General features: G+C 40.4%; 1 protein-coding gene and 1 pseudogene across 6 annotated transcripts in view; one reads left to right on the top strand and one right to left on the bottom strand.

The window, feature by feature from the left end:
• Positions 1-12,421, bottom strand: part of FBXO34 (F-box protein 34) — an 87,953-nt gene extending 75,532 nt beyond the window's left edge. For 3 of the 6 annotated variants that reach the window (XR_006962086.1, XM_047079616.1, XM_047079611.1), the window contains exon 1: positions 434-562. The gene's annotated coding sequence lies outside the window, so the exon portion shown is untranslated. Of the gene's footprint in view, positions 1-433; positions 563-11,852; positions 11,946-12,319 lie in introns of those variants that run through there. The other 3 variants (XM_047079607.1, XM_047079609.1, XM_047079615.1) reach the window with 3 other exon arrangements.
• Positions 7,064-22,393, top strand: LOC124512272 (26S proteasome regulatory subunit 4-like; annotated as a pseudogene).
• Positions 22,394-23,928: the final 1,535 nt, after the last annotated feature.

Here is a 23,928-nt window from a genome sequence, read left to right on the forward strand (position 1 = left end):
AAGGTAAGGACAGTGCAGAGAACTCTTCTTTCAAGGAAAAAAGACAAGAAACCATTTTAACCAAAAAGAGAAGCATTGGGGGCATCCTACTGCTAGAAACATATTATGTATCTTTTAATTTCTCATTATCTGCTTTCATTAAGAACAGACAAAAGCAACTAGCTAAATCAAAAAAAGGCCAACAGGCTTTTTCTCAGATTAGCTGAAAGAATCATACAAAAGGTTCTTTCTTGCTAGGGAAGTATAGATTATAAACAGTTACAAATAGTAACTATGAAAGTCTGTGAATCAGATTATAAACTGAAATACAATGAAGATTTCTGAGAAATTTATCAAACTGACCTTCCGTGGTTTTCTTTTCTCAACACTTAAAATTTGCATATGTTAATCCTGTTACTTTTTTCATGGTATAAGCAACGTAATAAATTTTTACCTGATTCTGCAGGAAACAAAGATTAATAACTGCTGGACTTATTGAAGAAGCCAATTAAGAAGGTTTTTTTTGTTTGTTTGTTTTTTTAACGGGGCGCCTGGGTGGCTCAGTTGGTTGAACGTCCGACTTCGGCTCAGATCATGATCTCATGGTTTGTGAGTTGAAGACCCATGTCGGGTTCTGTGCTGACAGCTCAGAGCCTGGAGCCTGCTTTCGATTCTGTCTCCTTCTCTCTCTGCCCCTCCCCACGTGTGCTCTGTCTCTCAAAAATAAATACATGTAAAAAAAAAAAATTTAAGACGGTTTTTTTTTAATGTTAAATAAACATTACCAAAGTATAAAAATTATAAAAATATTTTATACTATGCAGTCTTACAAATATATGCAACTAGAATGTAAAGTTATGTTTTAATTTCAGGAAAACTTACAACCTCCTGATAATAAAAGAAAAATGTGAACTTCCAGAAGTTAATATATTTTAGGGCTCAATAGGTTAACTGATTTTGGCTCAGGTCATGATCTCACAGTTTGTAAGATTAAGTCCCACTTTGGGCTTTGCGCTGACAGCCTAGGGCCAGCTAGGGATTCTCTCTCCCTCTCTCTGCCTCTCTCTCACAAAATAAATATTTAAAATATAGATATTTATTTTAGTAAATAAATATCCAAACAAAAACAATCTTATTTAATGATATTTGCCAAAAAGGGAAAGAAAAACCCACAAGGTGTTAAACAGCAAGACAAAATATATTCTTGAAGACCACTACTTGCCAAAGATCATATAGAAGATTTGTAAAATAATGCCAACAGAAAAAGTGACAGAAGTTAACTAATGCACTTAGCTTAATGCCTGGCATCTAAAACATACTGCAAGTTTTTTAGTAAATGAATAGTAATAAGGAGGCCTTGAAATTCCACAAGTTAAAAATGTTGGTATATAGCTATTTTATCAAGATAACCATACAATGTGTTAAATATCACACAGGCAAGAAAATATCAAATGAAAGATAGGATTCCTAAAGCATAAAGCCGTATGATCTTCTTCAGACATATTTTCAGGATCCATTTTCGTAGTCCTCTTTGTAGTAATCCAAATGAGCTAAAACATTATGGATGGCAGAAAAGCTCTTCATCTAAAAGACTGCTCCACTAGAGAAACCAATCCCCTAGGGCTAAAGTGACTAGTGTGTAGAAAGTGCCGAGAACCTCCAGAGAATAATCCTGATGACTGAACTTGAAATAAAATCTCTTGTCCTACTTAGGAAAACAAGTTTGCCACTCTTGGTTCCTGGACAATAGAGCAAATGTGTCCTTTGAGACTTCCTAATCAAACTCAAATTTCATCTTCAGAAACTCTAGCTAATCAATAATTCCTTACTATAGTTCCAAGAATGATCTTACAGCTTCAAGTACATTACTTTATAAATTAAATTAAATTCTTTCACTTTCAAGACCCAAATAAACATTTCAATACACAAACTCCTACCACTGAATCTGCTAGTGTCTAAGTTAACCAGCAGAGTAGAAAACAAAACAGAATTTCAAAAAATTTAAAGCTATAAATTTAAATAGCCCAGGTATATCCTTAAAGATGGGGGGGGCGGGAAACTAGGTCTTTATGTATCTACAATTTAGAGACATAAGATATGAAGCTTAGCATTTACTAAGGGAGATAAACCTAATGACACACAGGAAACAATTAGAGAACAGTAAACAACAGTATATGATGAAGTGCTAAAGTGCTAAGTGGCTGAGTACTCAATATACACAGTGGGAGTTCGGAAAATAAACTGGAGAGGGATTGGAGAGTCCAAGGAGGTTTTATGGGAACAGACTCCTCATAATGAATGATTACAACTGAAGAAATAGAAAGGGAAGGCAAAGCTGAGGAAACTACCTAATTGAACCCCAGGTTTGTTGCAGGCAGTCCTAGAAACATGTGAGGAAGAAAGATAGGACAGACTATCTTAGGGAAAGTCTTAAAAGCTAAGGGGTGCCTGGGTGGCTCAGTCAGTTGAGCATCCGACTCTTGATTTTGACTCAGGTCATGATCCCAGACTCATGGGATTGAGCCTCATCAGATCCGCACTGGACGTGAAGCGTGCTTAAGATTCTCTCCCTCCTTCTCCCTCTGCCCCTCCCCTGCTTGCACACACACTCTCAAAAAAATAAAAGGAAAATTTTTAAAAAGCTGTTAAATGTGATGCAGGAAAGTAACATCCCAGTGGAGTTTTTGTTCAATTGACCCAGCAAGTGTACAAAAAAACTGAAGAGAATAATGGATTTATGAAAACTACACAGAGACAATTATAGAAATCTAAACCGAGAATAATCTATTGGTCTAGATCTGTGCTATCCACTACAGAAGCCACTAGCCACATGTTGGTTAATGAGCATCTGAAATTACCAGTCTGAACTGAGATGAGATTTACATGTAAAATGAACATCGAATTTCAGACTTGACATGAAAAAAAGAATGCAAACTATCTCATTAATTTTTTATATTGATTACATGTTGAAATCATGGTGTTTAGGACATTATGTTAAATAACATACTAAAATTATTTTCAGATGCTTTTACCTTTTTTAATGCGGTGAACTAGAAAATTTTAAATTACACATGGCTCACATTATATTTCTACTAAAAGGCACTGCTCTATGGTTATCTCAACTTTTCTGACCCTCCCATTCCCATGATTTGAAACAATTTTAACATGTACCCACATAAATATGTATATACTTCTAGGGGAGCCTGGGTGGCTCAGTCAGTTGAGCGTCCGACTTCGGCTCAGGTCATGATCTCACAGTCAGTGAGTTCCAGTCCCGCACCAGGCTCTGTGCTGACAGCTCAGAGCCTGGAGCTTGCTTCCGATTCTGTGTCTCCCTCTCTCTCTGCCCCTCCCTCCTCTTATGCTCTGGCTCTCCTTCAAAAATAAACATTAAAAACAATTTTTAATAAAAATAAATACGTACATACTTCTATATTTTACATATGTGCATGTACTACTGAACTTCTTTATTTTACATATGGTATAAAACATACACAAAAATACTAAAAGTATGCAAAAAATAACTATAAGTTCTAATACTTTTCTTTTTGCAACCCAATGGACTATCCCATATGCTCCAATTTGGAGGCCAGGATGTTAACAGAGACTTTGATCAGGGAAAGATAAATCCAAATGAAAAATTCACTAAAATGTGATGACTGATGGACTACGGGAGCAAAGGAGAGGGGATGAATTAAGGATGACATATTGGACATCAACTATTTGCTATTCAGCACCCTGTGGCCCCTGACTTTCCCTCAGGGAAAAAAAAAAAAAAAAGCTAAGCCATCATGCTGTTTAGGTAGGAATGAACCTAACCTCAGCTCCAGGGGTAGGTTCAGGCTGTCTAAACTAGTTACCAAATATTTTTGGCCTTAGTAGTTGGTTCAGAAATGTCAATATGACCCAAAGTCAATGAGATACATGAAGACATCTATCTGCTGGGGCTCCTGGGAAGAGAAACTCTCTTCAAGCTATAGTTCTTAAGCTGAAGCACACAGATGCCCCAAAAAGTTTGGGTATAGAACTCAGGCTGTCTAGAAGCTAAGATGAGAGGGAGAAGATATCTCTAATTTTACTGAACTTAATTTAACTGAAATTTAGCATGCCCTTTTGTGAATTCAGTCAACAGACCACAATATTCTGCAATACCAGTCACTCTGTCACCAGCAGAAATCACAGATAGTTTCATATCACATTATCATTGCTTGCACTTACAAATAATGCCAATGTTTATCACTACTTGGAAATTATTAGACCCATACTAAATCTTATTATTTAACAAAGAAGCAATACTATCTTATAATTTTTAAAAAGTATTTTGATAATGGTATTTTAATACAATTGCTTCTCTTTGTAGACCTATGTATTTTATTTTAAAATAATCACAAAGGCCCTGGACTCCTGCCTGGGTGGGCTCAGTAAGCTGAGTGTCTGACTTTGGCTCAGGTCATGATCTCACGGTTTGTGAGTCTGAACCCCTCATTGGGCTCTGTGCTGACAGCTCAGAACATGGAGCCTGCTTCAAATTCTCCCTCCTCTCTCTGTTCCTCTGCCACTCGCACTCTGTCTCTCTCTCTCTCTCTCAAAAATAAATAAACATTAAACAAAATATCACAAAGGCCCTCAGCAGGTGTTGATGCAATGTGATTTCTGCCCAGTACTCCAAATGTCAAAGTGGAGAAATTCAGTGAAGCCTGAGTACAACAGCAGGAATAACTATAACCCTCTTAAGGTAGCCAAATGCCTCACCACCTAATTAGTGCTCCACGTGAATGAATGAACAAGATTCCCACTGTCCCTACCTACTATCCAGAGAAACTACAGCATAGAGAATGGGGAAAGAAGACCCTGTTGAGCTTGACCCTAGTCTGGCATGGTGAAGTGACAAGAGAGATGTAAAATAAGTGGAAGACAACTGGTGCCCCCCACCTCTCCCCAAGGTGGGGTGGGATCAGCCTGCCTTGAGGGTCACCAGTGAAATACTATTACTCTTTTTTTCAAAAAAAATTTAAGGGGCGCCTGGGTGGCTCCGTTGGTGGAGTGTCCAACTTTGGCTCAGGTCATGATCTCACAGTTTGTGAGCTCGAGCCCGACATTAGGCTGGCTGCTGTCAGCACAGAGCCTGCTTTGGATCCTCTGTCCCCGTCTCTGTGCCCCTCCCCCACTTGCTCTGTCTCTCAAAAATAAACATTTTTGTAACAATTACAATGAAAATAAATAAATAACCCAAAAAAGGGGTCCTGTAGGCTTCAGACTGCCAAAGGGTTGGATGAAGGAACAAAGGTCAGGCCCTACAGCCTCTGCTGAAACACTCACCCTTCCTCTCTGGATTTGATGGCATGAGCACCTAGAGCTTGAGCTGCTGACAAACATGCTGGGACCACAAAGAGACCAACACATCAGAAGCAGAGCTCATTAAGTATGAGGTTCTGATCACATAAGTACAAGTGGATCAAGCTTCACCTTTGAACTTTTCAATATTATGAGCTAGTAAATTTGAGTCAGTTTTTTGTTATACCCAGAACATAAAAATCTGGTACAATTGAGAGAAGTAGTTTCCATCTCAGGAAACTAGAACAATACCCATGGTCTTTGCACAGAAATAGCAAAATCTGAAAAGACTACTTTGTTACACTGAGGGAATCTATGGAAAAGGAGTTTAGTTTTTCACATAGTGAATGTCACTACTCATTCCAACCCATCCTCACCTTCCTATTTTTCAGAGGCTGAACTAAAGACTACATTTTCTAGATGCCCTTTAAATTAAGGTCTCACATTTGACCTAAGAGCAGCTAAGCAGACATACCTGCATAAGATATGGGAGCAGAATGGGGCGCCTGGGTGGCGCAGTCAGTTAAGCGTCCGACTTCAGCCAGGTCACGATCTCGCGGTCCGTGAGTTCGAGCCCCGCGTCAGGCTCTGGGCTGATGGCTCGGAGCCTGGAGCCTGTTTCCGATTCTGTGTCTCCCTCTCTCTCTGCCCCTCCCCCGTTCATGCTCTGTCTCTCTCTGTCCCGAAAATAAATAAACGTTGAAAAAAAAAAAATTTAAAAAAAAAAAAAAAAAAAAAAGATATGGGAGCAGAAAGTAACATCAATGGTAGTTCTGCCCAAGGAAGGTAAACCACTACTACTACTTCTCCTTCTCCTACTCCTACTTCTTTTTTTAAAGGTAAGTACGGTGGCAGCAGCTTTCTGATTCAACAGCACGGTCCACACTGGCAGTAGCCCCCTTAGCAGGCAAATTCTGCAGTGTCGTTCTGAGGTTTGTTCCTAGAAGCTCATCTACTCTATTCATTCAGCCTAAATGTACATCTTTCTTTCCTAATAAATCCCATGTGCTACAACTACTTAGAACAAATGCTCTTGCTACAGACTCTTGAACAAGTACAAAGTAAATAGGGACACACAAAAAGCAGCATACTATTAGCAATTAGAAACCTAACAAGGGTTAACAGCTTATGGATACAGATGTAGCAAGGACCTGGAAAGAATTATAATTGAGAAGCCCAAAGAGCTAAGGGCCAGATAACAAGGAGCACAATAAAGAGTCAAGACAGAGCTCTCAGTAGTTTAAATCTGGAAGAGAAAGAATTGCCAGCAAAACTGAGAATCAGAGATAGGCAAAGAACCAAGAAAGGAGAGGCCTCAAAAAAATGAAGAAATCATCGACACAATTAAGTACCAGATATGACAAACAAGAGAAGAATTTAATGTTTTTTATATTCCTTCCTCTTCAAAAATTATCACTGGATATAGAATAATGTTTATACTCCAAAATTGGGTCCAAACCACCCTTCTCTGCTAGTGTTGTTTAATACAATAACTTCTAATTTCTAATCAGTCTATTTAAATTAAAAACAAAACAAAACAAAACACACACACAACTCTTCTCTGGATCCCAAAACAAAGGTCCAATTCAAGACTCACACCTAGGAAGCTTTCTCTGGCAGTCCCATTTGCCTCCTCTTAATTCATATAACATTTATCTCTTTTTGGACACCTGACTATAACCCAAACTAAATTATAAGCTTAAAGAGAGTAGGAGCAGTGTTCTTCTTTACATTCTGAACACCTAGCACAATGCTACTCAAGTGTGCTAACAAAGCTAGCCCTTTGAACGGGTATTTTCAGAAGAAACTGGTGGAAATAAGACTGCAGAAGATTAAAAAGTTAATTAAATTGACTTGGAAGGTACATGAAGGAACTTCTTATAGTGATGGTAATGTTCTATATTTTTTTTTCTTAATGTTTATTTACTTTTCAGAGAGAGACAGAACATGAGTGGAGGAGGGACAGAGAGAGAGGCAGACACAGAATCCGAAGCAAGCTCCAGGCTCCAAGCTATCAGCACAAAGCCCAACGCGGGCTCAAACCCTGGAACCGTGAGATCACTACCTGAGCCGAAGTCGGACACTCAACTGACTGAGCCACCCAGGCGCCCCGGTAATGTTCTATCTTGTCAGGGTTATAGGTTACAAAGATGTATGAATTTGCCCAAACTAAGGGTGTGGTATACGTAAGATCTATACAATTTACTGTATGTAAGTTCTACCTAAAAACCAAGTAAACAAATAGTTCATGATGGGCACACTGAAGTATTTAGGAGTAAAATATAGTTACTTTGAAACACAACAAAATATAAGATAAATTGACGAATGAATACAGGAAGAGAGAGGGATGGTAGGTTGGATAGATAGATAAGTATATAAGGCAAAATATAAATTACAGAATCTAGGTTTGCAGGTACTTGGGTATTCAGTTGTTCAGCAAACAATTCTTGCGACTTTTCTGTGATTAAAATTTTCCATAATAAAATGGCAGGGAAAGAAAACAAAAGTGGAAATGACAGCTGTGAGTTTGTCAATTTAAGAAAAGGAACAAGGAAGGAAGGAAAGAAGGAAAGGAGGGAGGGAGGGAGGGGAGGGGAAGGAAATAAGAAAGAAAAGGAATAACCTTAGAGTGGAAAAAGGTACACACAATGCCTGTGAGAGCGGGATATCTGGATTCTACCTCTTCACTCTGCCTCTAATTTTAGACTGCCTACACAGGCTAGTTCTGGCCTTCAGCACTTGTTCTTGACTCAAAGAAAGTGCTCACTTGCTAAGCTCCACTCATTTTAGAGTAATCCAAATCTGTGGAGTCTAGACCCTTTGCCAGTATCATAATCTATTCCCCATTCTTTTCACCTGAGTTTCTAAATACCTCTTTAAACTGACTTTTAGATAAGACCTCTGGCCAATCTGGCATAACATAACTGGTTCGCCCTCTTGGTCCAATTCTGGCTCTACCTACCCATGGGCCTCCATGGCAAGGAAATATTAAAACAAAGGTCAAGGATCCTTGTAGCAAGGACAATTCATCTGCACGTCACAGTCCCTAGCTGAGGTACTCAAAAAATGTCTGTTGGATGAATGAAACCCATGCCTTATAATAAATTTAGTAATATTTAATCACACATACTAATATTTAGTTTCATATTTAAACTAAACAGGGTAGGAAATGTATGTGCTAGGATTCTGCGGTTGAATGTTAAACATTTTTTTTCATTTATTCATTTTTGAGAGACAGAGAGAGCACAAGTGGGGAGGGGCAGAGACAGAAGGAGACAGAATCCAAAGCAGGCTCCAGGCTCTGAGCTGTCAGCACAGAGCCCAACGCGGGGCTCGAACTCACAAACTGTGAGATCATGACCTGAGCTGAAGTCAGATGCTGAACCAACTGAGCCACCCAGGCGCCCCAGAAGTTGAATATTTAAAAGGAGAAGATCCAGAGTCTCCTCTGTCGAGAGCTAACTAGAAGATGTTGTTGGAAATTAAAGGTTGATAAATTCTTTCAGCTAACATTAAGAAACACCTACACTCTAATTATTAGTACTTTCCTAGATAATATAGTATGTTCATCAGCTTCAACATACCATAAACATGAACTACAGAGAAGTTAAATTATGCAAAGATAAAGACTGACAGGAATTCAATTTCCAGATGACCTTAATGCATTTGGAGTTAATCTCTTTTTTTTGTTGTTGTTGCTTCCAAAGGACTGTAAATTATGCACTTGCTGAATTTTGCCTTTGTCACACATGACCTAACAAGGAAGGCATTCATTATACCATAGTAGCCTCCCTCAAGTATCTGGTTCTAAACAGCTGCAAATTTTGGAAGATTACACGAAATGATGTCTCTAATGATTAGTATGTTCTCCCCCAGCAAATATTAAACAAGACTAAGGCTTATTAGAATATCAAAACTCTCCAAGTTAAACTGAGCATAAATTTAAGTTTAGAAAATAAAGTAGAAATTTTGTACAAGAATTTAAATTCTACCTGTTAATAGAAATGATCCAATAAACATACCCAAAGAATTCGGAAAATTCATAAAATACAGCACTTTGATTTCTTCATATTTGCTTTAGCTGTCAGAAAGATGCCATAATCATTAATGAGTGGTCGATTTAGTCCCTTCAAATGCAGTAACTGAAGAAGATAACAAAATATTTTAAACGCAATCTAAAATAAATGTCCATTTATAAGAAGTAAAAGCTACTTCCTAGACCCAAAACTTCAAGGCCTGGGTAGAAAAACATCCTGCCAAAGGTAGAAACAAGCTGTAAAAATGTTTCAGAAGAGTTATGGCTTGCTAAATAGTTATACAACTATACACATAAGCTGGCTTTTTTATACCTGTCATTGTTCCTCAATCACATTAGAATACACTTAAAGATATTATTCTCCACCTATTCTCATGTTCCATTAGGAAAAAAAAAAATCATAACTACTAAACACAACAGAGGGGAAAAAAGCACTGCCAGGAAGAGATTACTGTATCATCATCATTTATATGTCTTTCAATTCACATTTAGTTTGACTTCCATCCCTTCCCAGATATACAAGTACGATACACTTAATTTACACAGAGCCACATAGCCTGCCCTTGAAAGGCTACCTGGAAAAGACCTGTACAAGTGTCCTTCTGAACCTCCTTCAATTTCATCACATACTATCTTGCCACGATCCTTTCATCTTAGAGTAGGTTGACTAAAACCCTCAATATCAGCAGTTTCATGTTAACTTGGTACCTATCAGTCTTGAGGATCCAAAGGCTCAAATTCTGTCTTTAGAGCCTTCAATCAACATCATCACCATATAATTACTAACTTCTTAAAAGAAAACAAACAAACAAACAATTTTCAGTACCACACATAACTGTCAGATTTCCAAGGTATGGTGAGAAAAAATTACAAAAAAGAAATTTGTAAGAAAGCCTTCTTTTGTGAACTTCCAGTCAAATGCAACAGTAATTAATGAGGGTAAATGTTTGCTTTCATTTACTGTGTTAATGCACACAGTATAATGTCCATCTACATGTTGATGCAAAATTCAGAGAGACAATACCTATCAATCACCTTTAGAGGCAAATGGAGAAGAGGAAATATTAACAAGACAAAAAAATTACCATTACAAATCAAGGTCAATGAGGAAGGACTGAGGACTCCTACCCAAGCTTCCAGCTGAAGACCCTATATTGTAATCATACTTCAATCTTAAGGCAACTATTTTTCAAACTAGATTCTATTTAAATGATCCTATAGAGAGGAAAAGATTATATTGATATGCTAAAATATCTGAAGAGGGTCAGTAATGGCAAGTGACTAGCTTCTTTTCTGGCCTGATCTCTTTTGAAAGCTTTCGAAGAAAAACAATATTCACAAAAGCGCTTTAAAAAAATTCTAGGGGTGCCTGGGTGGCTCAGTCAGTTAAGTGTCTGACTCTTGATTTCAGCTCAGGTCATGATGCCATGGTTTGAGTTGAAGCCCCACATCCGGCTCCACGCTGACAACTCCGAGCCTGCTGGGGATCCTCTCTGCCCCTCCCCTGCTCACACTCACTCTCTCTCTCAAAAAAAAAAAAATTAAATTAAAAAAATATATTTAAAGAATATATATATATAAATTCTGTAGTTTCATATTTGAAAGTAATACAGACAAAATTTTAGTTACCTGTCCAGACAAGCAGTCCTGGGTTATTGTCATAGCCCAGTTTTAGTGGGAAAGCAAGAAAACAGCTTGTTGGTGAGTTAAAACCACAGGAAGCCCTCAATTATCCATGACAGTACAAGACAAGAACAACCTAAATAAATCAAATCTTCAGGTATTTATTGTTTAAAAAGAATATTGGATTAATTCAAACCTCCCGCCTTACCCCTCCACCCCTTTACAACAGAAAAAGTTCATTTAAGGTCTGCCTTTCTAGCCACTCTCTAGCAAAACTGAGAAGAAGCAGATACCGTATTTGATTTCAAAACTGGGTAGCAAAAAAAAAAAAGAGTAAGGCAAACTGAATTATCAGCACTCCAGTTGGTTCTATTTCTTCAGCAATTCCAATCACAAAGCATCAAACTATGAGTTCAGCTTCCTAAAAGGCATTCACATTAAACACTCAACCTCCCCCAACCTCCTGATTTAGACTTTTCTAAATCAAATGTGTCTTGTCGAACTGTACTAACAATGCTTGTTTGAAATGAAGTTAAAGAACTTGACAACTATTAAAATTGTGAAATGCTGACATCGAACCACTTTCTGTTCAAATCCGCTGCAATTCCAGGCGTTGATAAAAGACTGAACTTCCTTTTTCTCCCCTCCTGGTCTTCCCCGCCCTCCCGCGCGCCAAGATCCCCGCGGGGTCTGCAGTGACATCATAGCCCATCTCTTGGAAACCCCTGACGTCACAGACACGAGGACCCAGAGCACTGTGACTTCATCGCTGACTAGGGCCGACCCGCAGTAGACTTGCGCCTGCCCGGAGGCGACAGAAGCTTCTGAGCCCCAGTCCTGCCCGGTCCCAGAGGAAGGTTAAGGGGAGGCGTCAGCTCACCTGCGCCGGGACGGAAAGGACAGGGTGGCCGAGCCCGGCGGGCGCGACCAGGCGAGGCGACTCCCGCCCAGGGCCCGACTTCCTCACCGGCCGCGGGTCCCGGAGGTGAGAGAGCCGGTCCAGTGCCTCCTTACGGCCTATCTGTGATCTCCTGAGCTCTAGCCCGGACCGGGGACCCGGCTGCCGCCCGCCCGACCTTCCGCGGCCCGCGGGGGCGCCCAGCGCCCGGCCGGTGCACTAGCTGAGGCCGGCCCGGGAGGAGGCTCGGGCCGCGGGGCCCCTGCCCCAGACGCGCCGGACGCGCTGCGAGCCCGGGACCCGCGGGCGGCGCCCCCGCCCCCACCCGCCCCGCTCCCCGGGAGCGCAGGCAGGCGGCGGGAGGGGGCGGGGAGCGGCCACGGTGGCCGCAGCCGCCGGACCCCGACCGCGCTACCCTCACGCCAAGCCCCACCGCGGCCTGGACCCACCTGCGCTCCTGCCCCGGTCGGGGCCTGGCCCGGGGCTGCACACCCCGATGCGGCGGCAGCAGGAGGCCTGGCTCACTCCCCACCGCTGAGGCGGACCGAGCGCCCAGCACGGCGCGGCGGAGCCCAACGCTCGCCCCGAAACCCATTTGTTTGGCTAAAACGGAGTGACGTCACGCGCCGGCCCAATCGACGGTTGGCCAGGGGAGGGGCTGCGGTACTAGGGGGTTGCAGCGACCCCTGCCGGGTATTCTGCGGTACTTCGGACGCTGGGAAAGGGAAAAGTGGGGAACTTAAAAAGGGTGAAGAATCTGCGAGCCCCCAAGTGGTGGGAAAGAGTGAAAGCTGGAGTACGAGCTGTAGCGAAAGGAATCAAACCCTCAGGCTAGCTAGCCAGAATGGTAGAAACGCCAGTGTTCAGTCCGTAGACTTGACCAGTTTATCAGCACTCATGGCTGGAGCTACAAACGGTATTAGTTACTATTAGACTTGGGTTCCAATTTTGATTCTGCTACCAGCTTGGAAGACTGGATTTTCAGAATTCGCATTTGTAAAAAGAGAGTCCCTTCTATCACCCGTTTCCATGCAAATCATGGCAGGAATACCTATCTGCACATAAACTTTCAAGGTTAACAATCTCAAAATGTGGTCTGTAGAAGTTTAAGGAACTGCAAAGAAATACAGAATAGGTTTTTAATACTTTATTAATTTATTTAGTACTTTGAAATCAGAGTGCCAGTAAGGAAACTTTTCATACCCAGGCTTTAAAATGATGATCGATTTTATTGTAAAAATAATTTTAACTGTATTATAAAACATGAGGGCAATAAAGAAAAACTCCTTCACACAAACACAGCCACTCTCAGCATCTGGTGTATTTTCCTTTAGACTTTTTGTCCCATGCATATTTATTTTACAATGCTATGATCATAGAGTACCCACAGTTTTGGGTCCTCTTTTTTCATGTGTATATGTATTTTTCATATTTCATACACTTCATAAGTATTTTAACAGCTAAATTCTATTTTAGTGGACATGGAAAATTTACTGAATTAATTTTCCATTCTTCGACGTATTCCCTTCTCTTCTTACCATTACAAACAACTCACAGGACATTCTCATGAATGTAGATTCTTAAAGATAAATACCATGAAATGGAACCACTAGGTGAAAGTGTATCAACACATTTATAGTTACTAATACAAACTGCCAAAATGAGTTTTTAGGGGTGGCTGGGTGGCTCAGTTAAGTGTCAACTTTGGCTCAGGTCATGATCTCATGGCTCCTGAGTTCCACCTGAGAGGCTCTGTACAGTTTGGAGCCTGGAGCCTGCTTTGGATTCTGGGTCTCCCTCTCTCTCTCTGCCCCTTCCCTGCTCACGCTCTGTCTCTCTCTGTCTCAAAAAAATAAACATTAAAAAAATTTTTAATTTTGTAAAGGTAGTACCAAGTTATACTTAATTTAGCAGCTTTGATTTTAGCCAGCCCTTTAAAAAGTAGCTTATCCAATTATAAAGCTACTCTGGTAAAATGCATATTATGAAATCTTAAATACCAAAGAGTAACAAAAAAATTAAAAGAATAAGGAAAATAAATATTTCCCATGATCTCACCACCAAGAAATAATCACTTAACTTCTCCATCTAGGCCTTTATCTATATACATAATTTTAATAAAAATGGGGGCAGGAGCACTTGGGTGGTTCAGTCGGTTAAGCATCAGACTCTTGATTTTTGTTCAGGTCATGATCTCAACAGTTCATGGGATCAAGCCCTATGTCAGGCTCTGTGCTGACAGTGTGGAGCCTGCTTGGAATTTTCTCTCTCTCTCTCTCTCTTTCTCCCCCTCCCCTGCTTGCATGCATGCACTCTTTCTCTCAAAATAAATAAATATTTTTATAAATTGGGAAGGGAATCATACTGTACATATCGACATCAAACTGTCTGATTTAATATCTGATTGGTATTAGCTCAATATATCATGATCATTTGAAATTTCTCTGTGTCATATTTGACTCAAAGTTGTAAAATTTCAATCCATCCTTTCAGGTTCATCTCAAACACTGTCCTCTTTAAAACCTCTTGATTCCTTACAGGAATCAAAAAAAATGGATTCCCCCCATTTTTTCCTCTTTCCTTACAGTCTTTATTTTACTCCACACACATCTCACATGTGTGTATTTTATACCTCTGCTACATTCTAAACTGCTAGAGTACAAGGATTATATCCTAGTATCCATTAAAAGATCTTGCACTTGATATTGCTTAAATGTTTAGTGGATAATTATAACCATGTTAATCTGTACTTTTCTCATGATGGTAGATAAGCATGATCTCCATTTTATAATAGTGTTTACTGCAGTTCATTAATATCCAACATTTATTGCATTTACAATGTTTGATCCAGACACTATTCTGTATATCACATACATTCTTTCATTTAATCAGAAAAACACCTCTGTGAGGTGAGTACTATTGTTATTACAGATGAGGAAACTAAGGTTTGAAGACTTAAACCACTTGACCAGGATTGCACCGGTGGTATAGAGCCAAACTTAGCAAAGACTCTAGCATTTTCACCATATCACTGTACTGTTTGAGGAATTTCAGATAAGTTAAAGACATTGTAACTACAAAGCACAACAGAGATATCATTAAACTGAAATGACAATGGTTTCCATATGGAAAGCACATCTTCATTGTCAAAAGTCCCATTAGAGTCTAGGTGGTCTAATTCAATGTTTCTCAAACTGCTTTTTTCCTTAATACATTGTAAACTGATGGTTTTGTAAAATACAATAAAACTAGAAAACAAGAAATTTAAAATTAAAAAAGACAAAAGCCCAAATTCTCATTATTAAACTCAACACACATAAAATCACTCTATCAAATTGCTAGCAAAGTTTCTAAAACTCTTTCTCTCCATTTCTGTTCTTATGGCAGACTAGTTCTAAAACTGGCCAGTGGGCCACACTTTGAATGGCACTACTTTAAGAGTAATAAGGTGAAGAGGCGGTGAAACCATTTTAGGCAAGTCTTTCCCTTGATTCTATTTCTCCATGTACACAATGGGAATGATCCCCACAAAACAAAGCCACTGGAGCCAGTGCAGTGTATTAGGCTATAGACCCTGTAACAGGTTCTGAGGAGGGCGCTCCCCAAAAAGGCATCAGTGTAGCACAGTGAGGCCGCAGGACTGAGAAGGAGCTGAAAGAGGAGCAAGATTAAGGTGGCCTGAGACGGCACAGCAACAGCAAAGTCCTAAATATATACAGTATACAACTGTGGTTATTCCATCAATGACTAAACAATCATTTCATGGGTGCCTGGGTGGCTCAGTTGGTTTAGTGTCCAACTTCGGCTCAGGTCATGATCTCGCAGTTCATGGGTTTGAACCCCGTGTCAAGCTCTGTGCTGACAGTGCAGAGCCTGGAGCCTGCTTCAGATTCTGTCTCTCCCTCTCTCTCTGCCCCTCCCCCACTCACGCTCTGTCTCCCTCTCTCTCTCTCTCTCTCTCTCTCTCTCTTTTTCAAAAATAGACAAACATTTAAAAAGAAACGTAAAAAACTTAATCATCTCAAACCAGCAAACATACTGAATCAAACAATCGTTTGTATAGACAAGGTTTCATTACTCCTCTGCTCAGAATAAAATCTAAGAACCTTCCACTTATTCCTTAATAAGCTCACTCCTACCTCCAAAGGAAAAATACCATCTCATTTTTCTCCACACCCCAAACTCTTGATCCTTAACCTACATCCTCCACAGCAATGAAAAGGAAAGCAAGAGAAAGGCTCCAGTAGACTGCATCTAGGTTCATCCTTACTGCAGAACTAGGTCACTGGGTGTGAAAATGTCTTTCCCTACTAACTATTATTATGAAGCTTAAATAAGAAAAAAGTGTGGCACAAAAACAGACACTCAGATCAATGGAACAGAATAGAGAACCCAGAAATGGACCCACAAACGTATGGTCAATTAATCTTTGACAAAGTAGGAAAGAATGGAATAAAGACAGTCTCTTCAGCAAGTGCTGCTGGGAAAACTGGACAGTAACATGCAGAAAAATGAACCTGGACCACTTTCTTACACCACACACAAAAATAAACTCAAAATGGATAAAAGACCTAAACGTAAGACAGAAAGCCATCAGAATCCTCGAGGAGAAAGCAGGCAAAAACCTCTTTGATCTTGGCCACAGCAACTTCTTAATACGTCTCCAGAGGCAAGGGAAACAAAAGCAAAAATGAACTATTGGGACCTCATCAAAATAAAAAGCTTCTGCACAGCGAAGGAAACAATCAACAAAACTAAAAGGCAACTGATAGAATGGGAGAATATATTTGCAAACGATAGATCAGATAAAGGGTTAGCATCCAAAATCTGTAAAGAACTCATCAAACTCAACACCCAAAAAACAAATACTCCAGTGAAGAAATGGGCAAAAGACATGAATAGACACTTCTCCAAAGAAGACATCCAGATAGACAGCCAACACATGAAAAAATGCTCAACATCACTCATCAGCAGGGAAATACAAATCAAAACCACAAGGAGATACCACCTTACACCTGTCAGAATGACTAATATTAGCAACTCAGGCAACAACAGATGTTGGCAAGGATGCAGAGAAAGAGGATCTCTTTTGCACTGCTGGTAGGAATGCAAACTGGTGCAGCCACTCTGGAAAACAGGATGGAGATTCCTCAAAAAATTAAAAATAGAACTACCCTACAACCCAGCAATTGCACTACTAGGTATTTATCCGAGGGATACAAGTATGCTGTTTTGAAGGGGCACATGCACCCCAATGTTTATAGCAGCACTATCAACAATAGCCAAAGTATGGAAAGAGCCCAAATGTCCATTGATGGATGAATGGATAAAGAAGATGTGGTATATATATATATATATATATATATATATATATATATACATATACAATGGACTATTACTCGGCAATCAGAAGGAATGAAATCTTGCTATTTGCAAGTACGTGGATGGAACTGGAGGGTATTACGCTAAGCGAAATTAGAGAAAGACAAATATCATATGACTTCACTCATATGAGGACTTTAAGACACAGAACAGGTGAACACAGGGAAGGGAAGCTAAAATAATATAAAAACAGGGAGGGGGACGAAACATAAGAGACTCTTAAATATGGAGAACAGAGGGTTACTGGAGGGGTTGTGGTGGGGGGGAATGGGCTAAATGGGGAAGGGACATTAAGGAATCTACTCCTGAAACCATTGTTACACTATATGCTAACTTGGATGTAAATTTAAAAAAATTAAATTAAAAAATTTTTTAAAAAGAAAAAAGAAGTGAAAAAGCTTTCAAGTTTACCAAGTTAAAGGCACACACTTCAAGAGGTCTAGAAAAAGTCATTGGAAGCCCTGAGCCCCAACACATGTATGTAGTATGACGGTGGCGATGGGAGGCTGGGCAGAGGCTACTCGGCCATGAGAAATAACTTCATTCATCATAAATAGAAGAACAAAACTAAAGAGAAACAGAAGGAGAAAGGCAGTAAACCTCCAACAGATATGAGTATATCTCACAACTGAGATGTGGGTTGTGAGGGACATAAAGCCGAATAAGTATTAAAATCAGAAAATCATAGTTCTTATCTTTTTCTTGGATCTGTGGAACCACAAAAATCTGTTAAAGCTAAAAACCAAGAGACTCTCTTCACGGGGGGTGGGGGGAAGAGAGGTGGAATAAAGGATATATTGATAGTTACACAGATAATTTTTTAAATAATTTTAATTTCTTCAAAAAAGTCCTTTAGATTCACTGACTTTATGGTGACTTGCATGCTTATATAAGGGAATAAAAGAAATGTAGGGTGATGACTGACAGCCTCCTCCAGTGAAATGCCATGGCAAAACCCAGTCAAGGTCCCGAGATCTCCTTTCCCTATTATCCTTAGAAGCTCACACTGTTTGCAGTGCCCTTTGACCTTTCAGATGATGGTTTCTACAACACCAACCCAATGGTCCAAAACAATTTCCATATGTATCCTACTTTTTTTTTTTTTTTTGAGAGAGAGAGAGACAGGGTGCAAGTGAGTGAGGATGGAGAGAGAGAGGGAGGGAGGGAGAAAGAGAGGAGAGGAGAGGATCCTACGAGGGGTAGAGAGAGAGAAGCAGGGCTCACCTGAAGTGGGGCTTGAGCTAACCCAATGCAGGACTCAAATTCATGAACCGTGAGATTATGACCTGAGCCCAAGTCAGATGCTTAACCAACTGAGCCACCCAGGCACCCCATATGTATCCCACTTATTGATGCACATAAAAGAGGCAATCCCTCCCAAACTCTTCACATTCTGATTATCATAATTAACACGTGGGTAGATTTAATACCAGGCCATAATGGTTTCCAAGTCCCTTCTTAATGTTTGCTTTTTTACTAGAAATCTAAACCTAAGCAACAATGTCCATTCCTGATGCTCCTCTATTTAAAATCTCTATGTAGGACTTCAAGTAGTGGTGGTTCAAGCTGCCAAGGCAAGCTGGGTCAAAGTCAGAGTGGTGGTCAGGGACCTGGAGGGGCAAGAAAGGATGACAAGGACAAGAAAAAAAAGTACCAACTAGAGTGGAGAAAAGAAGAAAACAAAGGGACCAAATGCTGCCAGCAAGCTGTCACTGGTGACACCTCACACTCAGCGTTGCTTAAAATTACTGAAGTTAGACCATCTTCTCATGAAGAATGAATTCATTAGAAATCAGAAACAGCTTTTGACAAAATCCAGCACGCTTTCTTAATAAAAACCCTTGAGAAAGTCAGGATAGAAGGAACATACTTACACATCATAAAAGCCATTTATGAAAAGCCCACAGCTAACATCATCCTCAATGGGGAAAAACTGAGAGCTTTTTCCCTGAGATCAGGAACACGACAGGGATGCCCATTCTCACCGCTGTTGTTTAACATAGTGTTGGAAGTTCTAGCATCAGCAATCAGACAACAAAAGGAAATCAAAGGCATCAAAATTGGCAAAGATGAAGTCAAGCTTTCGCTTTTTGCAGATGACATGATATTATACATGGAAAATCCGATAGACTCCACCAAAAGTCTGCTAGAACTGATACACGAATTCAGCAAAGTTGCAGGATACAAAATCAATGTACAGAAATCAGTTGCATTCTTATACACTAACAATGAAGCAACAGAAAGACAAATAAAGAAACTGATCCCATTCACAATTGCACCAAGAAGCATAAAATACCTGGGAATAAATCTAACCAAAGATGTAAAAGATCTGTATGCTGAAAACTATAGAAAGCTTATGAAGGTAGTTGAAGAAGATATAAAGAAATGGAAAGACATTCCCTGCTCATGGATTGGAAGAATAAATATTGTCAAAATGTCAATACTACCCAAAGCTATCTACACATTCAATGCAATCCCAATCAAAATTGCACCAGCATTCTTCTCAAAACTAGAACAAGCAATCCTAAAATTCATATGGAACCACAAAAGGCCCCGAATAGCCAAAGTAATTTTGAAGAAGACCAAAGCAGGAGGCATCACAATCCCAGACTTTAGCCTCTACTACAAAGCTGTCATCATCAAGACAGCATGGTATTGGCACAAAAACAGACACATAGACCAATGGAATAGAATAGAAACCCCAGAACTAGACCCACAAACATATGGCCAACTCATCTTTGACAAAGCAGGAAAGAACATCCAATGGAAAAAAGACAGCCTCTTTAACAAATGGTGCTGGGAGAACTGGACAGCAACATGCAGAAGGTTGAAACTAGACCACTTTCTCACACCATTCACAAAAATAAACTCAAAATGGATAAAGGACCTAAATGTGAGGCAGGAAACCATCCAAACCCTAGAGGAGAAAGCAGGAAAAGACCTCTCTGACCTCAGCCGTAGCAATCTCTTACTCGACACATCCCCAAAGGCAAGGGAATTAAAAGCAAAAATGAATTACTGGGACCTTATGAAGATAAAAAGCTTCTGCACAGCAAAGGAAACAACCAACAAAACTAAAAGGCAACCAACGGAATGGGAAAAGATATTTGCAAATGACATATCAGACAAAGGGCTAGTATCCAAAATCTATAAAGAGCTCACCAAACTCCACACCCAGAAAACAAATAACCCAGTGAAGAAATGGGCAGAAAACATGAATAGACACTTCTCTAAAGAAGACATCCGGATGGCCAACAGGCACATGAAAAGATGTTCAACGTTGCTCCTTATCAGGGAAATACAAATCAAAACCACACTCAGATATCACCTCACGCCAGTCAGAGTGGCCAAAATGAACAAATCAGGAGACTATAGATGCTGGCGAGGATGTGGAGAAATGGGGACCCTCTTGCACTGTTGGTGGGAATGCAAATTGGTGCAGCCGCTCTGGAAAGCAGTGTGGAGGTTCCTCAGAAAATTAAAAATAGACCTACCCTATGACCCAGCAATAGCACTGCTAGGAATTTACCCAAGGGATACAGGAGTACTGATGCACAGGGGCACTTGTACCCCAATGTTTATAGCAGCACTCTCAACAATAGCCAAATTGTGGAAAGAGCCTAAATGTCCATCAACTGATGAATGGATAAAGAAATTGTGGTTTGCATACACAATGGAATACTACGTGGCAATGAGAAAGAATGAAATATGGCCTTTTGTAGCAACGTGGATGGAACTGGAGAGTGTGATGCTAGGTGAAATAAGCCATACAGAGAAAGACAGATACCATATGGTTTCACTCTTATGTGGATCTTGAGAAACTTAACAGAAACCCATGGGGGAGGGGAAGGAAAAAAAAAAAAAGAGGTTAGAGTGGGAGAGAGCCAAAGCATAAGAGACTGTTAAAAACTGAGAACAAACTGAGGGTTGATGAGGGGTGGGAGGGAGGGGAGGGTGGGTGATGGGTATTGAGGAGGGCACCTTTTGGGATGAGCACTGGGTGTTGTATGGAAACCAATTTGACAATAAATTTCATATATTGGGAAAAAAAAGAAATCAGAAACGAAGACTTTAGAAGAAAAGCAAAAGTGGGGGAAGGTCAAAGGTGGATGATCTGAGGGGGACCCCAATGTTGGTAAGAATGTTTGAGGAGATCGTTGATGACAATCATGCCATAGTGTCTGCATCTGTGGGCTTAAAACACTACATCAGCATTCTTTCCTTTGTAGACAAGGATCTGCTGGAACCAGGCTGCTCAGTCCTGCTCAACCACAAGGTGCATACCATCATAGGTGTGCTCATGGATGACGTGGGTCCCTTGGCCCATGGCCCCCTAGGAGGTAGAAGGTAGAAAAGGCCTCCCAGGAAACCTATGCTGATATTGGGGGGTTGGACAACCGAATCCAGGAAATTAAGGAATCTGTGGAGCTTCCTCTCACTCATCCTGAATGTTATGAAGAGATGGGTATAAAGCTCCCAAAGAGGGTCATTCTCTATGGTCCACCTGGCACAAGTAAAACCTTATTAGCCAAAGCAGTAGCAAACCAAATCTCAGCCACTTTGTTAAGAGTGGTTGGCTCTGAACTTATTCAGAAGTACCTAGGTGATGGACCCAAACTCGTTTGGGAATTGTTTCAAGTTGCAGAAGAACATGCACAATCCATCATATTTATTGATGAAATTGATGCCATTGGAACAAAAATATATGACTCAAATTGCAGGGGTAAGAGAGAAACTCAATGAACAATGTTGGATTGGTTGAACCAGTAGGATTTGATTCAAGGGTTGACATGAAAGTTATCATGGCCACAAACTGAATAGAAACTTTGGATCCAGCCCTTATCAGACCAGGCTGCATTGACTGGAAAATTGAGTTCCCCCGGCCTGATGAAAAGACTAAGAAGCGCATCTTTCAGATCCACACAAGCAGGATGATGCTGGCCAATGATGTAACCCTGGACGACTTGGTCATGGCTAAAGATGACCTCTCTGGGGCTGACATCAAGGCAATCTGTACAGAAGCTGGTCTGATGGCCTTGAGAGAACGTAGAATTAAAGTAACAAATGAAGACTTCAAAAAATCTAAAGAAGATGTTCTTTATAAAAAACAAGAAGACACCCCTAAGGGGCTCTATCTGTAGTGAACACATTTGCCTTCAAGGAAGTGGTTGGGAGTATCCCAATTCTTCAGAGGGATGAGGTTGGGGGAGTTGCCCAGAGGAACCCATGTTCCAGTTGATCTTTCTTAGCAGAATCTCCTGTGATCTTTTTGAGCATGATGTGTAGGATGCCCACCAGACTGCCTTCATCTGTTGGTTGCTCTCTCCCCAATAAAGCGAGCCCCTTCTCAAAAAAAAAAAAAAAAAAAAACTAAACTAAACTAAACAAAACAAAACAAAACAAAATAAAATAAAACAAAATAAAATAAAATATCTATGTATTCCATGGAATCCAAGTACTGAAGTTCAGCAGGAAACAATGAAAGCATTTTGTTAGCTCCTCTATCAAGTCAGGCAATCTCTGTTCCATCTCAGGGCCTTTGGGTCTACTCATCCCTCAGCCTAAAGGTTCCTCTCCCTTCTCTGCAACTGGTTAACCCTGACACAATCTTAAGTATTGGCTTAAAGTCTCCACAGAGCACTGGAGATGCCAGAATTTATGTTTAGGAGGGACTTTGGAGGAAAAGGGAAGTACACTGGGGAATTTTTTGCCTAGCAAGTCCAGTTTTTACTTAGATTTTATTTTCATTTAGGGTGACATGGGAGTTGGCTACAGCCTCTTCAAACCAGAACTTCCCTACTCATCCTTTCACAAAATTTTGTAACAGTAATCACTTTGTTTGTTTGTTAGTTTTGAGAGAGGGGGAGAGAGAGAGAGTGTGCGCTACCTAGGGAGAAGGGCAGAGGGACAGAGGGAGAGAAAGAATTTTAAGCAGGCTCCACGCTTGGTGCAGAGCTGGATGCAGGGCTCGATCCTATAACCCTGGGATCATGACCTGAGCCGAAATCAAGAGTCAGATGCTCAATCAACTGAGCCACCAGAGTGCCTGCTTTTTTATTTATTATAACCCCCTGCAGAGGAGCACTTCAAAAGAATGGAGAGTAAGCTTTATTCATTACTATATCCTAATGCCAAGCCCTGTGCCTAACACTCAGAAGTTACTCATTAAGAAATGGTTCGGTGATTTCTTTTTAAATCCTAGAAATATTTTTCTGCAAGGGCAGCAGTGATCTATATTAAGAATGGTTTAATTCCTACAGTTATGAAGAGGTTTTTGGAAGTGAGGCAGAAAAAAATAGAGGGATCTTACTGCTCCCAGAAGAATTTTCCTAGTGGGATTTTCCCCAGGAGATGTTCTCTCCACAGCCAATGGAGTAAGATGAAAAGGAATGGTCCAAAAAAGGCCATAGACCTAGATCCTGAAGACACTCATGTGGGAACATCAGGTTTAAAGCCAGAGGTTGGGGCTTCTTAGAGACCCAGGAGGCCTAAGTTGTGCTGGAGAGACTAGAAGCCAAGTAGCAATGCTCCTTAAGAAATGGAAAGGGAAAAAAATCACAAAAGGAGAATAAAGGTTTGCATATCCCACAAATTATTATAGCACAGGAGTAAAACTCAGCTGAAAATCATGCTACATTCCAAGTACAAAACCACAACAGGCAAAAGGGAAGCAGTT

The sequence above is a fragment of the Lynx rufus genome, unplaced genomic scaffold (assembly GCF_022079265.1).
Source record: "Lynx rufus isolate CCGP_SWC_20201006 ecotype Redwood Valley unplaced genomic scaffold, mLynRuf1.p SCAF_17, whole genome shotgun sequence".
NCBI classification, from domain to species: domain Eukaryota; kingdom Metazoa; phylum Chordata; class Mammalia; order Carnivora; family Felidae; genus Lynx; species Lynx rufus.